The sequence below is a fragment of the Hylobates moloch genome, unplaced genomic scaffold (genome assembly GCF_009828535.3).
Source record: "Hylobates moloch isolate HMO894 unplaced genomic scaffold, HMol_V3 SCAFFOLD_16, whole genome shotgun sequence".
NCBI classification, from domain to species: Eukaryota; Metazoa; Chordata; class Mammalia; order Primates; family Hylobatidae; genus Hylobates; species Hylobates moloch.
In genome coordinates, this window is record NW_026652291.1 from 49,758,952 (window position 1) to 49,772,984 (window position 14,033).

Consider the following 14,033-nt stretch of genomic DNA (forward strand, 5'->3'; position numbering starts at 1 on the left):
CAAGGCAAAGAGCCAGAGCCCATCCTGGTGACCAGGGAGCTCTGTTTTGGGGGGTCAGTTTGGTAGTAATGCCTGAATGCAGTATCAAGATCAGTGGACCAGGATCAGGCAATGACCATTCCAAGAAGGGAACTAAAATGAAAACTCACAAAATCAGAAAGACAACGGAAACTAGAAGATAAAGGGAGCGCAGTAAAGCTCTCCTAGCCACACTCCACCTCATGCTCATGTTAGCTGCCTTAGCTGATACACCCATTATTCTTACTTCTAGCGGTATTTGTCCTGGTGTATTGCAAATGCAAAATGTTTCCTCTATTCCCTCAGTTCCTAAGGACTTTGGGATCATCTTTGGCTCCTTTCTTTTCCTCATCCCACAAAAATAATTCTTTAGTAACTCTTGTGGGCTTTATTTTCTGTTGTGTTTATTGCAAATTGACAAATTATAATTGTACACATTTATGGGGTACAAAGTGATGCTATATGTTTACATGTTGAATTGTTAAATCAAGCTAATTGTCATATCCATCACCTCAAATACTTTTGTGGTAAGAACATTTGAAATTCCATGTCTTAGTAAGTTTGAAATATGTAATACATTATTATTATTATTATTATTTTGAGATGGAGTCTTACTCTGTCGCCCAGGCTGGAGTGCAGTGGCGCAATCTTGGCTCACTGCAACTTCCACCTCCCAGGTTCAAGCAATTCTCCTGCCTCAGCCTCCTGAGTAGCTAGGATTACAGACACCTGCCACGACACCCAGCTAATGTTTGTATTTTTAGTAGAGACTGGGTTTTATCATGTTGACCATGCTGGTCTCAAACTCCTGATCTCAAATGACCCACCTGCCTTGGCCTCCCGAAGTGCTGGAATTACAGGCGTGAGCCACTGCACCAGCCTTTTTTTTTCTTTTCTTCATTATTTTTTAATAGAGATGGGGTCTCACTATGTTGACCAGGCTGGTCTCCAGCTCCTGGCCTCAAGCAATCCTCCCATAGCAACATATTATTCTTAATCACAGTCACCATGCTGTGCAATAAATTCCAAAACAACATATTTCTCCTAACTGAAACTTTATACCCTTTGACCAACATCTCCCTATTTCCCCCACCCCTAAGTCTCTGATAAACACCATTCTTCTCTTCGTTCAATTGTTTTAGAGTCTACATATAAGTGAGATCACGTGATATTTGTCCTTCTGTGCTTGGCTTATTTCATTTAGCATAATGTCCGTACCGTCCCACATGACAGAATTTCCTCCTTTTTAAAGACTGAATAGCATTCCATTGGGTATATATGCTACATTTGCTTTATTTGTCTGTCAGTAGAAACTTAGGTTGATTCCCTATTTTGGCTATTGTGAATAATGCCACAATAAACATGGGAGTGCAGATATCTCTCTGACGTACTGTTTTCAAATTCTTTGGACACATACGCATATATTAGTCCATCTTCATACTCCTATAAACAACTGCCCGAGACTAGGTAATTCACAAAGGAAAGAGGTTTAATTGACTCACAGTTCAGCATGGCTGGGGAGGCTTCAGGAAACTTCCATTCATGGCAGAAGGTGAAGGGGAAGCAAGGCACCTTCGTCACAAGGGAGCAAGAAGGAGAAATGCCTAGCGAAGGGGGAAGAGCCCCTTATAAAACCATCAGATCTCGTGAGAACTCACTCACCGTCACGAGAACAGCATGGGGAAAACCACCTCCATGATTCAAGTACCTTCACCTGGTATCTCCCTTGACACACAGGAATTATGGAGATGACAATTCAAGATGAGATGTAGGTGGGGACACAAAGCCTAATCATATCAACGCAGAAATGGGATTGCTGGATTATATGGTCACTCTATTTTTAGTTTTTTTGAAAAACCTTCATACAGTTTTCCATAATGGCTGTGCTAATTTACTTTCCCACTTTATTGGCTTTATTTAGAATATATATTCCAAATACAACTATTTATCATTAATTCACCACTATCATCCTAGTCCAGGCCTCTATCAATCAGTTCTTGCCTGGGCTAATATAATACCCTCTGGACTAATATAAAACTCTGAATCTATTGTCAGTGCCCTTTATTCTCCACATAGCGGTCAGGGTCATTGTTTCAAAACTTAGGTCAGATCCTGTTATTTCTCTGCTCAAAGTCTTCCAATGACTGCACAACACTGAAAGTAAAACTTGAAGTCTTCATCATAGCTTCGTAAAACTATTTGTCCCAACTTCGCTCTGCCCTTCACTCTTTCTGCTCTAGTCATACTCGTCTTTTTGCTTGAAGCCTAGAATGCTCTTCTCCCAAACATTTACAGGAGTTGCTCCGTCACTTTGTTTTTTTTCTATTTAAAAGTAATGTATTTGATTCTGATTACAAAATACAGGTGAGGAGCACAGACAATGCCTGTATCCCCTTTGTTGCCCATCTTCCCAGTCTATGCTGCTATAAATACCCTTTGTACAACAGCAAGCTCATGCTGTCTCCAAGCGCTTGCACATTCTAACAGCTGCAGAGCATAGTATATGACCAGGTGGAAAGTTAAACAGGAGCTCCACTCACAAGGTAGGGCCCCTCCAATTAGTCTTCCGGCTCCCTTGTGCTAATAGTAACTGGTTTCTCTTCCTATTGGTCATAGATAAATTTCACCTGCACAATTCTCCGAGTACCTTCAAGTAACGTCAGAAGGCAGTAACTAAGACCCTTTCCTTGCTCCCAGCTTCCTATGTCCCAGGCTGCCTGTGGCACCTGGACTGCTGCTGCCCCTGGGTCTCGCACATTCCAGGGCGACGATGGAGGAAGGGCAGGCCAGGCCAAGCATGAGAAAGTAACAGTCTTTATTGGGCTCAGACCAGGAGTCCGTGGGTCTTGAGGACCTCTGTGTATTTGTCAGTTTTCTTCTCCACGTTCTTCTCGGCCTGTTTCCCTAGCCTCATGAGCTGTTTCTTCTTCCGGTAGTGGACCTTGGCCTTCTCCTTCCTCTCCTCCTCCAGGGTGGCTGTCACTGCCTGGTACTTCCACCCAACCTCTTGAGCCAGGCACCCCAGAAGGGCAAACTTTCTTGTAGGCTTCAGACGCACGACCTGGAGGGCAGCAGGAACCACTATCCGCTTTTTCTTGTCGTAGGGCGGTGGGATGCCGTCAAACACCTTGAGGCAGTCCAGGGAGGCCTGGCCTCGCTTCGTCTTGTGGGGCAGCATGCATGCCTCGCACTGTCCGCCAGAAGACGCGGCTGGGGGCCCGGAAGTGGTAGGGGCCTCAGGAAGGGTTGGTGTTTATGCGCTTGCAGAGGAAAGCCAGATTCTTCAACTTGTTTCTGTAGAAATTGCCAGAGATGTGGATGCCCTCGCAGCGTACGACTACCACCTTCAGGCCCAGCAGTACCTGCTTAGCCACGATGGCCGCCAGGCGGCCCAGGAGATGGCCTTGACCATCGAGCACCAGGACCTGCACCTCTGCCATCTTCGGCAGCCGCCTGGGAAAGGCTCCTTCACTTTATTAGATAACTGCTCAAGCACTACCTCCTCTGACGGAAGGCCCCCGATCTATTTATCCAGAAAGGTTATTTTATCCCTCCTGTCCTCTTACCTGCTTCATTTTTCCTCAAAGTCCTTATCATTTGTTTGATGTCTGTCTCCTACCATTAGAATGTAAGTCCCAAGAGGACAGGGACCAGTGTTGAACTGCCTTTTTCCAGTAACAGTCGAAGGGTCTAAAAGATCTAAGACTACAGGGACAGTAAAATATGAGTCCTACTACTACCTCTTCCTTCATAAATTTGGGCAAGTATCTTGACCTCTTTGCCTCTGTGTTTCCTCCCTGTAAAGCAGATGAGATAAAATGTGTTCTGTAAAATAAAAAGCTAAAGCTCTATCTTCCTGGCTTCATTATTCAAGGTTGGTATAGTGTCCATTATTATTTCATCCAGCCAAAAGATCTAATGAATTACGAAAATACGCTTTGGAACTTAGAACAGTTTTATTTTGATTCTTTTCTCTCTTTTCCTTTTTTTATGTTAATCTACCATTTGTATTTCTTCTAGGAAATACTTGTTTATGCCTTTCGCACATTCTTTAAAATTTTTATTTATCTTTCTGCCATTGAAATATAGTTATTTGTCTGGAATGTCTCTTTCTAGGCTAAACTGTTGAACAATTTTTTAATGTAAGATTCTAGCTTGATGATGATTTTCTTATTTTATTTTATTTTTGAGACAGGGTCTGGCTCTGTCACCCAGGCTAGAGTGCATTGGTGCAATCTCAGCTCACTGCAACCTCCACCTCCCAGACTCAAGCAATCCTCCCACCTCAGCCTCCCAGGTAGCTGGAACTATAGGCATGCACCTCCACACCTGGCTAAGATTATTTTCTTTCAGCACTTTATAGATATCATGCTATTGCCTTCTGGATCTTATTGTTCCTGTTATGAAATTAGCTTTCTGTCTTATTGTTGTTCCTTTAAAAGTAACATATCTTTTTATTTCCTCTGATTTTCCTTAAGATTTTTTTCTTTGTTTTTGGTTTTCATCAGTTTTATTATAATGTGTCTAGGCATGGTTTTCATTGTATTTATTCTGCCTTGGGTTCACAGTGAATTTTTATATCTATGGCTTGATGTCATTCATCAGTTTTGGAAAATTCTTGACTACCTCTGCAAATATTGTTCTACCCCTTTCTCTCTTCCCTTGTTAAATTCAAATTCAAATATTAGACCTATTCACCAGTTCTGCATGTCTCATACTTATTCATGTATTTTTCCATCTTTTTTTCTCCATGCTTCACGATGAATATTTCTAGTCACCTGTTGTACAACTCACTAATACTCTTTTTACCTGTGTCTTATTTGCTGTTAAACTCATCTACTCGGCTCTAAATTTCCGTTGTAGTGTTTTTTATTTCCAGAATTTCAATTTGGTTCTTTTTAAATATAAATTCTTATTCTCAGTTAAATTCTTCATTTTGTCATCTATTCTCTTGAATAATTAATCCCAGTTATTCCAATACCAATGTCTGATCTTTCCTGTGTCTGGGTCACTTCTTGGTCTGTTTTTCCAGTTTACTTTTTTCTCTTGGTATAATTCATAATTTTTAATTGAATGCTGAATATTATACATGAAAAGTTGTAGAAGCTCTACCTTATATAATAGCCCGTCAGAGGAGGTGCACCCTATTCTCTGCCAATCATTTTATAGAGGCTCATCTCCTCAGCCCAGTCAAGATCCATGGGTCCCAACATAGAATCTAGTATGTTTCCTGTGGCTATTCCTTCTTGATGGGCCCTGAACTGAAATTTTTGTCTCTTCAAAACTGCCTTTGATTCCATTCTGTTTCATCAGCTTTCTGGTTGCGTTTTTTTGCCTCAGTATTCATCACATAATCAGATATTAATCAGTAAATGCCTTGAAGGGAAAACTAGTGCTTCTGTTCCACTTCCCTCTAGAATCTTGGACCCTTACTCTTGGTTGCCCTGCAAGTATGGACTCTAGATTTTGTCTCTTCAGTTTCATGAGATTGTTTAAAACTCAGAAGTCTGCCCTGGATCTTGGAAATCAATCCTCTGCCCGAATTCTCAGCTTCTTGTCCCAGGCCTCAACTCATAAAATGTGCCAAGGAGAAAGTAGCATGTTTTAAAAATGGCTTATGTCAATGAGCCTTTCTTTTTTCCAGAATCTGGCCGTTCAAGTTCTAGCAGGCGTGGTATCTTTCTGATGCTTTTAAACATACATTTATTTTGTACCTTACCCAGATTTTCTAGGTGCTCCTGGCAGAGCCAATGGTCTGCTATAAGCGATAGAATTATCATAGCCAGAAACCTAATAAATGTGTATGAAATAGTCAATTTTCAAAAAACAAAATAGTTTTTAATAAAAAGTATCATGTTTTCCCTCCAATAAAATAACTTCGGCAGCCGGGCTCAGTGGCTCATGCCTGTGATCCCAGCACTTTAGGAGGCCAAGGCGGGCGGATCACTTGAGGTCAAGAATTCGAGAGCAGCCTGGACAACGTGGTGAAACCCTGTCTCTACTAAAAATACAAAAATTAGCCAGGCGTGGTGGCGGGCACCTGTAATCCCAGCTACTTGGGACACTGAGGCAGGAGAATCACTTGAACCTGGGAAGCAGAGGTTGCAGTGAGCCAAGATTGCACCATTGCACTTCAGCCTGGGCAACAAGAGCAAGACTCCATTTCAAAAAAAAAAATAATAATAATAATAAATAATAACTTCTGGGTGAACATAAGCTAATTGGATATAAAATAACAGCATGTTTTGTGTAGGGCACAGGAAAATTCTTCACCGGCAGCAGAGAGTTTTCTTTCAATAGAAAGCTCCTCTGAAAAGTTACCTTTCTTCCTGTTTGGGTTTTCAGGAGGAAAATAAGAAGTATTCCACTTAGTGTATGAAGGTAGTGGGGCAGGTTGGATGGTGGCTATGCAAGAAACAAGTAACAACATCATAAAATTACATCAGTTCCACTCATATCTATTGAAACAAAACTACTGCTCCAAAACTTCTAGTGAAAATCGCCTCATTTTCTTTGAAGAATAGATGTGTAGTTGATTTTCCTGTTCTTGTTTTTAGTTAACAGCAACATTTTCTGTTTTTCTCAGAAGACAGTCCCCGCCCTTGGGAGTAGTATCTCCACTTTCACACAAGCACTCTGTCATTTACATTTTGCCGTTTTTCAACCTGCTGTGGTCTTTTTAAAACACATCATGGTGCAGTGCCTTTTAAAGCTGGGAAGGATATAGCCACCCCCCTCATGAATCTGCTTTTCAGTCTTCCTGAACCTGAAGGTGTTGAGTAAAAATGAAGGATGAGGTTGTCCTCAGCACAGGATAAAAGAGCAGCCTGGGGCCCCATGGGGAGGGGAGCACAGGGACCTTTTTCCTACTCTACTCACAGCTCAGCTTCCCCTTGGCACTTTGCCTAAGCTTTCATCACAAGCTGTGTGAGAGGAACTGGACCTTGGGGATCTAGGCAGAAACTATTCTAAGGTGAGTGTTAGTTTTTTCATTTACTAATAATCTAATTTTACTGGTCTATAAATATGCATTGGCTACAGGTCACGAAAGAAAACCACTCTCCCAGATGGTACGCCGACTGGATATTTGTTAAATAGTGTGGAAGCTGTTCAGTGATTTGCATACTGGCCCCTTAGTAGATACCTCTCTCCCATCTCATCTGGGACAAAATTCCATAGCCTATTCCCATCCCCTTCAAGATTAAAACTCAGATGATTAAAACAGAAAATACCTATTATCCAACTTGCTCCTGTCTCAACCAAAACCAGCATTTGGAAACACTGTCTTAGAGCTGAGGAAGGGGTCAATTAGCCCAAAACGGTTGAGTGACTTATCCGAGGCCACGCTGTAAGTTAGAGGTAGCATCCAGACTAGCAGCATCTAACCCCTTTGGTGAAATGTTCTGCCCTCTAAACCCTACATCCACTGACTTGTCCAAAAGCGGATATAGGAGCCAGAGAAATTCAGTCATTCAGCAAGGTTCATTAAGCACCACTGCATGCCGGACTCAGTGCTAGCAACTGGGGACACAGTGGAGAACTCAGGAGAGCTACGCTACTGACAAATAACCTATTCAACAGGAGACTTTCAGGGGGCACTAAGTGCTAGAAAGGAAATAAACCAGGATGATGTAATAGGGAGTGAGGGAATGGGGACTTACTATGTGGTGATGGGGGAAGGTCTCCATGGGGAGGTGGCATTTAAGCTGAGATGTAAGTGACAAGAGAGAGCCAGTCATGCAAACATCTGGAGGATAAACCATTCCAGGCAGAGGTTATCAAGCACAGTCCTAAGGCAGGAACACAAGCCAGCATCTGGGGAGAACAGCGCACGAAGACAGAGGGACAGGGAATGATCAGATGGCAGACTGAAGTCAGTAATGCCGACTCTTGTAAGCCATTGAATGGAGTTTGTGTGTTATTCCATGTAAGAAATAGAAAAATTCAATCTCTCTTTCTACCTGCTCCCTGAATAGCATACACATGTGGTCATGGTCAGAATTTATTCCTCAGTTTTAATTAAAAGACATTACCAAGGTACCAGAACATTGTCACCAGATAATAGCTTCCGTCAATGATAGAAACACATTTATTTTTCCAAGCCAAAGCAATTGATCCTCCTGGCAATATTCAAGGGCGCTGACAGCACTTGCACTGGGCACTCTGATTAGTGCAGATTTAATCGGTTTGTCTGATGGATATCAGTGCAGCTCTCTGACAGTGCCTCTGCAGACCCCCTGGCTGAGATGAATCAAGAACTAGATCAGTTCATCCCAGAGGCACTGAACTATTATGTTATGAATAAGCTGTCTTCTGACTGGCTCAGGTCACAACGTATGTTTATTAATTTTGTTAGTGAATAAAGCTCATCAACATTGATTGGATCCAATTGATCAGCCTGGATCCCACAACACATAACAAATGCCACGTTGCGTTGGAATATTTCTGGAACTGACATGTGGCAGGCAGAGAGATTCAAAATGAGCTCATCACCACTGGGTCTCTGACCAAAATAAATAAATAAATAAAGTCAAATTAATGCAGAACAATGGATTGGCTGAACAGCCAGCTGCTGCCTTCCTGCCCCAGCACGTTGCTGTTCACCCCTGAAAAGCGTGTCCAATCGGCTATGACAAGATTCTTGAAATACTCGACTGTGTGTAAGCGCAGGAAATCTTAACTCCAGAACCTCGGCTGCCTTCCATTTGGGATAATTATACTCTGTACCTCAAGAATTTCCTCTGCTTTAGGCCTTCAGAAACATGGCCGCATGGGGTCTCTGTGCCCCCAATCTTAACATGTCACCACAGTAGGACTCACTCATGCTAGTGTTAATCAAAGAGGTTTCCACACATGTGCACACACAAACTATCAGAGCTCAATTTGTTTTTCCCAGACACATGACAATTTTATACCTACCATTAGAAAGGTATGAGCATATTAAATAAAACAATGCTCAATTGGGAAAAAGAAATGTATCATTTGGTTCACTATTGGGCATTCATAGCACAAGTTCATTGGTTTCTGCATCACAAGGGAGCTCATTATGATAGAAGTCTTGCCTGCAGTACAGCACAGACAGGGAGCTGGCCCTATTTTCTGGGCTTTTTGAGCAGGAGGTGGAGGAAGAGGAACTGTAATGCTGTAGGAATCAGTCATCTGGAGCCAGAAGCAAATCGAGTAGATAGAGGTGGCCCAGCCAGCTGCTGTTTTAAAGACCAGAGTGGCTCGTTTAAAAATTATATATATACATAATATACACACATATATACATATATTAGACCTACATATACATATAGACACCATTATATGTATGTATGTATGTATGTATGCAGCACAGAGCAGCTCCTCCCCAAGGGAACCCCACACCCCTCATCCAGCAGGTAGACTTTTTGCCTCTTCTCCTGGGCCATTTGCTCTTTCACAGCAGAGGTTTGACTACTTCCTTCAGTAGTATGAGTTTGGAGACATTGATTCTATCACCAACACAAGCATGATGGCTTTGCCATGGGTCCTAATTTGGATTTCAGAAAATATGGCACTTGTCTAGCTCGGGTGCTCATTTTGGTCAAATTTTACTGGCAAAGAAAGATGAGCAGGGTGGGGAGTAGACATGTATGATTCACAGTCTCCCTCCTCCTGGCCCCACGCCAACCCCTCAAGAGGTATCTTGGGGTATCACAATCAAATGCTTGACCTCTAGAATCTGGGTACCCCAGTCAGGTGACATTTAAAACACCTAAGCACTCTTTATTATCATAAAGATTCTGCATCCTATTTGTATAACAACAGGATATTATAGTGCAGTGCTTTAATCATATCCTTAGATGTTAGGAAGATCAATCTTTAGTATGGCTTCGGATTTGGAGTTTTCTTTTTTCTTTCCTTTTTTCTCTCATGCACTCTTTTTATCATCCATTTCATCTAGCTGTCCTGAAATTTTCAATGTACCCCTCAAAGATAAGCTGAGATTAGGGAATTTGAAACAGGAGGCTTTCCCTTGTACAAGAGCAAAGAGAGAAACATGAATTTCCTGGGTCACGGCACAAGCCTGGGGAGTCTTAGGGAATGATGTTAGGCAATAAGGAGAAATCCACAGGGAAAACTTGTTAAAAAAAAAAAAAAAAAGAAAAGTATGCCTATATGCCACTAATATTTATTGTAAGTGAATGCAATAAATCTGAAACAAAAAACTGGCAGTAGAAGTTCAATAAGTATGCAGACATCATGGGAAAACGAGGAGATACAGAAGGAAGAAAGGAGCCTGTGGCATTTCGGAAGCTCCAGGTGATAGGTATTCAAATACAGGGGCAAAGAACAGCCCTGGGGCACAGGATGACAGATACACATGATGCCAGGGTCAACACAATATTTTTCTGTAAAAGGGAAACTTACTCAGATTTTAAGAAATCAAATTGCTTTATTTTGCTTGGTTAGGTAAAGTAACACTGAAATAGGTCTTACCCTATATGAATGTCACAGACCACTCAGGGATAGAATATGCTAACTCTAGGAGGTAATTATCTGTTACAGAACATGGTTAATGATTACGTTCAGAAGATGTTAACAATCAGCTCAGAAAAGATTACAGGGGCTTCAAAGGGGTCCCTCTAGACCACATGACTGTAATGTGGCCTGAGGAGCCTGCTCTTAATGCAAATGCTTGCTGTCATGGTGACAGGATAGCACCCCTGTGTTCACCAGCACCACACAAACCCCCCTATTTGGGACAATAGCTTTTAGTTCAAGATAGACTGCATAAGTAACCAAATGTGGAAAGTAATATCCCATATGATCTTATCTATCAACTGCTCTGTGAGGACCTGAAGTTTTGAAAGTGATCTAATCCTAGGAAAGGTTTGGCACAGAATAAAAGAAACTGAGAAGCCCCCAAAAATTTTTATTCCCTGCAAAACAAACACACACACACACACACACACACACAGTCTCCATTTTCTAAAATTCATCAGTTACTGCTTGCAGAACTATCTTACACTTAGACTTATCATCATTGGATTCTTTGCTTATTCATTCAAAATAAAGGAGACAGCATTTAAAATATTTTGTGACACCTTAGAGATAAATGCTCACCCTGGGTGGGTGATGATTTATGGGGGTCAAGTACTAAAGAATAGGAATTTCATTTATTTTATTGCCTGTTTACCTCCTGGGGGAAGAGACAGCTGGTAAATCATTTTGGTAAGTTAGTAAATTGGGGGGCCTTTGTTTGCTGGGCCCAAGAAAAAACTCACAGGATGGAAAAGTATCCATAGGGTGCCTCCTTCACCCACCCCCTTCTGAGCAGAATTGCTTGCGGAGTATATCAGGAAGAACGCTGTTCATTCTTTCTTTTAGAAACTCCATGTTAAAAAAAAAAAAAAAGCCTTCCACTTTTTTCCATTGTTTAGCCCTTCTAATCTCTAAATACTTCCTATATTTAACCTAAATCTCTCTGCTTTCCCATCTTCACAAGTTAATATTAGTCATAATTACTTCTCTTCAACACATGTAGTTTTACCTGGATACGAGCATAGATATTCTTAGTATTTCAGTTGAAGAATAGGATTTCCTCGGGATTGCTAGTCAGCTCCTAAAAGAACCTCAGTGAATCTCTATTTCCTCCTCTTTAAAACAGGAAGACACCACAAGCCCTCAGTCAGTCAGTGGGGTAGACATGGACATTTCTTTGCTCTTTGTTTTGTGAACCTTATCAAAACTTAATCATTTGCTGATATTCTAGAGATCAGCACTCATGCACGGTGACATCATTTTGGTGACTAAATAAGTAAAGATAAAAGGTTGTATTATTTTTTCAGAACTATTTTACCCCCAAAATATTCCATAAATACCCAATGTCTCCCTGCCCTTGTTCTATTTCTTCTGTGATATGGCCCTCAAGCTAAAACAATAAGGAGAAATATTGCTCAGGAAAAGGGTTCAATCTCCTGCCTGTATCTCTTTTTTTTTTTTTTTTTTTTTTGTGATGGAGTCCTCGTTCTGTCGTCCAGGCTGGAGTGCAGTGGCGCTATCTCAGCTCACTGCAAGCTCCGCCTCCCGGATTCACACCATTCTCCTGCCTCAGCCTCCCAAGTGGCTGGGACTACAGGCACCTGCCACCATGCCCAGCTAATTTTTTATATTTTTAGTAGAGACTGGGTTTCACCGTGTTCGCCAGGATGGTCTTGACCTCCTGACCTCATGATCCGCCTGCCTCAGCCTCCCAAAGTGCTGGGATTACAGGCGTGAGCCACCGCGCATTGTGCCCAGCCTCCTGCCTGTATCTCTTGCAGGTCAACTTGCAGGACATCTGCCAGGAGTACTTTGACCACTGATGTGTGTGTGTGTGTGTGTGTGTGTGTGTGTGTGTGTGTAATGGGCCAACATAGTAGTTTAAAATTTTTATATTATTTGCCAACATTTTGTGTAAGTGGAAAATTCCAATTAAAAGTCTAGATTTCAGGCTTTTCTTTAAAAATGTGAAGATCCAGCCACAATTGCCCATAGAGCCACAAGTGGAGATAGACAGCAACTGCCCCTGTAATGGGGCCTCACTCTCCATTTTCCCTCAGTCCTCACCAGTCCCTACTATGGGACACCCAGCCCCTTAACTCATGTTACCTGCCTGTCTTTTTTTTTTTTTTTTTGGCAACTATTACTTTATTCTAGCTTGAGATAAGCCGTCACACCCAGTTAGAATAAACTTTCCAAATACAAGCCTCATTTTCTTATGCTGTGAAATTTGGGGGCTGCTTATTGTCCAAAAGATGTGTCCTAGTGGGAATTAAGTAGTCAGCACTTCCCCTCCCCAAGGGCTTCTAACAAAGGGGCGGATTTCAAAGGAGTCTCCATTACGGAGAATTAGCATAAGAGGGCATTTCCTCTCTTTGACAGTCCTCTTTGACCCTCTGTCTACCCACAGACTGTCCTTTTCTGTGGCTGAGAATCCTTATCTCAGCAGCTGAGAGGGGACAAGACCCTTGTTCCAATCAAATCATCTCAGAGCATCCTTCTAGTCCAACCCACCTCTTTTCTCCCTGGGCTTGTTGAAGGGCAGGTAGCTTCTGAATGGAGAGTGCTAGGCCTACAGGGCTCTCAGGAAAACAAAGTGTCGTGATAACCCATGTAGGAAACTGACTACATCATTAAAGAGTGTAGAGAGGAGAGGAATCCTACTGGTGACCTTCCAGAAATATCCAGCAGGCCCTGAAGAAACACTTGTTGACTGAATAGCGATAAGCCCTCACGGACAGGACACAAAGAACCAGGCAAGAGAGTTTCTGCTTCCTAATGTAAGTACTTAGTATTTATTTTCTGTTGTAGCCCAGACGTGCGGCAAGCACTTCTTGTGATTACTTTCATTTACTCCTGGAGTGGCTTAAAGATGGCTGCAATTTTTTTTTTCCTCAGATCTGAGCTAGTCCTGACAGTGGCTGCAGAAGTGATCCTGTGCAGCTCCCAAGACTTGTCTGTGCTTAGAACATTCCCTCTTGGAACCCAAGAGGTTTACATGCTCTGCTGTGAAAACATCAAGCCACAGAGAGAGGCCACGTGGAAGACAATAAGGTGCTCCTGACAGCCAGCACCAACTGGCAGCCACGTGAGTGACAGAGGACATTGCCTTGGATGTACCACCACCCAGCCTACAGATGACTGCAGCCACTGATGACACCACTGGAGTGGAAGGCCTGCCCAACTGTTGTTGCTTTAAGCCACTAAATTTGGTGATCGGTCACATGACAGTAGATAATTAGAACAACTGCTTATAACTGTGTGGGGTGCATGCTAGTATCATCTCTATTTTACAGATGATGAGACTGAGGCACAAAGAGGCTAAGTCACCATGTTCACAGTGCTGGTAGAACCAGATTTCAAACTCACATCTGTCTGTCTCCAAAGCCCACATTCATAGCCTCCATCATACACTATTTTGAAAAACTTGCAATTCACTGACAGCCACAGAAAAAAACACATCAGAAAACTCAAGCATATGCACAATCCTTTATTCTGAGTCTTGG

The 14,033-nt window shown here is 42.2% G+C and overlaps 1 pseudogene; it reads right to left on the reverse strand.

The window, feature by feature from the left end:
- Positions 1-2,842: 2,842 nt before the first annotated feature.
- Positions 2,843-3,458, reverse strand: LOC116485095 (large ribosomal subunit protein uL13-like; annotated as a pseudogene).
- Between the last annotated feature and the right edge of the window lie 10,575 nt (positions 3,459-14,033).